At 38.7% G+C, this 3767-nt stretch overlaps 1 non-coding gene across 1 annotated transcript; it reads left to right on the plus strand.

Annotated features, from left to right (window-relative positions):
* Positions 1 to 3143: 3143 nt before the first annotated feature.
* Positions 3144 to 3247, plus strand: LOC128646406 (U6 spliceosomal RNA). The gene has a single exon (XR_008400330.1). It is a non-coding gene; the product is annotated as a U6 spliceosomal RNA (small nuclear RNA).
* The last annotated feature ends 520 nt before the right edge of the window (positions 3248 to 3767 follow it).

Consider the following 3767-nt stretch of genomic DNA (forward strand, 5'->3'; position numbering starts at 1 on the left):
AACCTTTGCAGACTCTTACAAGGGCCTTTTGTAGGGCATTGTTCAAATTAGCCAATAGGATTTAAGCAGCTCTCATTCTTATTGGCTGATTCGAATCAGCCAATAGGAATGAGAGCTGCTTAAATCCTATTGGCTGAGTTGAACAGCCAATAGGATTTTAGCAGCTCTAATTCATATTGGAATGCTGGGATGAAGATCCTTCAGCAACTTCGAGTACCTAGAGAGGGGTTAGTGTTAGTTTTTTTAAAGGTTTTTTGGGGTGTTTTTTTTAATAGTTGAATTTTTTAATAGTTAATAACTATTTACTAACTAGTCTACCTAGTTAAAATAAATACAAACTTACCTGTGAAATAAAAACCTAAGCTAACTACAATATAACTATTAGTTATATTGTAGCAAGCTTAGGTTTTATTTTAATTTCACAGGTAAGTTTGTATTTAGTTTTAAATAGGTATTATTTAGTTAATAATTGTAACTTTAATTTAAGTCTATTTTTATTATGTTAAAGTTAGGGGGTGTTAGGTTTAGGGTTAGGGCTAGGGTTAGGTTTTAGGGTTAATATAGTTTAATTTAGGTTGTTGCGATGTGGGGGGCTGGCGGTTTAGGGGTTAATAGGTTTATTTAGTGGTAGTGATGTGTGAGGCCAGAGGTTTTGGGGTTAATAGCTGTATTTAGTGGCAGCGATGTCGGGGAGCTGTGGAATAGGGGTTAATATCTTTATTATAGTGTGGGTGACATTGGGGTGCAAGGGAATATGGGTTAATAACTTTATTATAGTGGTGGCGATATTGGGAGCAGCAAATTAGGGGTTAATAGACGTATTTAGGTGGTGGCGATATCAGGACCGGCAGATTAGGGGTTAATAACTTTATGTAGGTGTCGGCGATGTCGGGGGAGGTAGATTATGGGTGTTTTGATATGGGGTTTATGTTAGGGTGTTAGGTTTAAACTTATTTTTTTTTCCCCATTCTAAGACTCTCTCCCCATTGATGTCTATGCGGAAAGCGTGCACGAGCACGTCAAAGCAGCGCTTGTATTTTTTGCGGTATGGAGCTCATCGCAACCATATCACACACAAGGTGGCTTTTCCTAAACTCATAATGGCAGCGCTAAGGGGGATGAAGTAACGCAACTTTTGTTGCGTTCATTTTTCTCCCTCAATAGCGCAAAACTTGTAATATAGGTGTGTATCACTAGCGCTGGTGAATGGATCAGTGGCATGTCAACTCAGCTATAATTGGCCATTAATTGATTGAATAACAAAGGTAAAAAAAGAATTTGTTCTTCTGCTATGATGAAATAAAAAGTAAGGTGCCTTGAGGAACTCTGTACCTCAGCAATTATTCTGCGTCACCTAATCTCCTTACTATATAGAATGCTAATGGAGGGTGATGGAGAGGTTATGCCTTCTTATGTTGCTGCCTGGCACAAAGAACTGGGCTCTGAATTTGACACACAAGCCTGGAGGTCAATATTTAGTAAAGCCAAAAAAGCATCGGTCTCAGTAAGACTCCAAGAAATGCACTTCAAATTCTTAAGCAGGTGGTACATGACACCGCAGAGGCTGAGAAAGATAAATCATCATCTGAGTGGGGAGTGCTGGTGGGGCTGCGGAGGGGAGGGCTCGTTATTGCATTTGTGGTGGCAGTGCCCTCTTATACAACCCTTTTGGGAGGGGATGTTTCGTGAGGCCAGCAGGCATTTGAAAATTATTCTACCTCCTAACCCCAAGTACCTTATTTATCAGGAAATACCAAGGATAATTGAGGAAGCGAAACGCCATTTATTCCTCCTGATTCTGAATTGTGCAAAGGGACTCGTCCCAAAACATTGGAAATCAACTCAGGTGCCAACGCTAATGGAGTGGAGGGCTGGGGTCTGGGACCTGCTGAGTCTGGAGAGGTTCCACTATCTGCGGTCTGGCAAAACGGAGACACATGAATACATGATGCTAATTTGGGAAGGTAGAGACATATAGGGTGCTGAAGGCTATGGTAGTGCTTAGCTGGTCATAGTCTGGTTCAGAGGTGTGTGTTGGGTGAGATGTCCCCCCCCCTTTTTTTTTTTCTTTTTTTTTTTTTCTCTTCTCTTCTTTCTCTTACTCCTTCTCTTTCCCCTTCCTTCTTTGGAGTGCTCTAATAATAAATAAATGAACATACTGTCTGCTCATGTTACAAAATTATGCATTGAATAAATGCTTGGTTTCAATTATCTTAACTACAGATGTAAAATATACTAAGCAAAATTTTGATCTGCAATGATGGACAAAACATGTTATAATTCCAGTCCTTTGATCGCCTTTAACAGTGTTACAACAGATAATATATGTGACTACATTGTAAGATGCAATCATGTTATTGTACTTTATTAATGCTGTAATATCGCAATTGTTCATTGAATAAAGCTTGTTTTTTGAAGAAAAAAAGTAAGGTGCCTGCGAAGTGCAACTGCACAAACTGCAACCAATGTAGTTTTATCAAGGGCTAATTAAATGTTGTACCTTGAGAATGGCTATAAATGGAGGAAGTTGAATGCGCTGCGCACTATCATCCTTTCATTTGCACCTGGATAATCTCCAGCAATCATGAAAAATGCTGTTGTTACCTTTTGGCCCTCAATATAATTTTATTAAAGGATTTTCACAGCAGGGTATAAGTTTGATGAGGTGACCTAAAAACCTAAGTGATCCTTTGCTGTGTTCTCCACCAGTAACGCAGCTGCTGTCAGTTTCAATGAACGGCTGAAGTGGAAAAAGACCCAGATTTTGACATCATATTTGGTTCTCTCCATCAGACCTAATTAAAATCACATTCACGTAGGCTTAGCAGGAATTCAAGTTTCTAGACGGGACCTTTACTTAATGTTCTCACGGACCTTTGATTTCTGGCAAAATATATACTGAGCAATGCAATTTTTCTTTCCTTAATCCCTAGTATAGAAAACTGCAAGGAAATATGAATGAAGGACAAATACAAAAGCTAATAGAAACTGCAGATGTGGGACTACCTAATGTCCAATGCCATTGACAAGGTTAACATATTGTTCCCCTAAGATAAACATGATATAACCTGAAGGTCATCATGACCCTGCTGGTGCTTGTGTAGTTGGCTAAAGGGTCATCATATAAAATGGTTTTGAATCTGGTGTTCACTTCGGCAGCACACATACTAAAATTGGATCGACACAGAAAAGATTAGCATGGCCCCTGCGCATATATGATTTTGAATATGTAACTCCACATAGTGTTTGTACATCTCTGAGTTTCCCCAGGTGCTTTCTGAACTTTGGTAGTATATACTAGACATGTGCATTCAAGTATTTTTAATTTTTCAAACAAATGCCAAATATGGCTGCCTCCACTAGCAGTCTGCTCTTTCATAAGTCAGTGTTCCATTGAAATTTGCTTCCTAGTCAAGATTTGCTACCTCAATGTGAGCATGCATACAATTACGTTATCACACCTCCACAAATGTTTTAAAATAATATGTGGTATGAGATTACGTAATGAGAAGCAGTGAGGTAACAAATCTTGATGAGGGAGAAATAAATTAGTAACTTTTTTGTATGAAAGCGGCTGTGTAGATGCGCGACTGCGCAGTTAAACATGGTGTTATTAAATTTCTATGTGGTCATTTCTGCTTCAATTAAGCAACGTTTTTCAATGCTCAGCCGCGCACATCTAATCCAAATGAGATTTGCTACCTCAATATGCATATGCTTCTAATTACAGTACATAATTGCAGTCCAAACATTATTTTTAAACATAA

Source organism: Bombina bombina, chromosome 1, assembly GCF_027579735.1.
Source record: "Bombina bombina isolate aBomBom1 chromosome 1, aBomBom1.pri, whole genome shotgun sequence".
In the NCBI taxonomy this organism is placed as follows: Eukaryota; Metazoa; Chordata; class Amphibia; order Anura; family Bombinatoridae; genus Bombina; species Bombina bombina.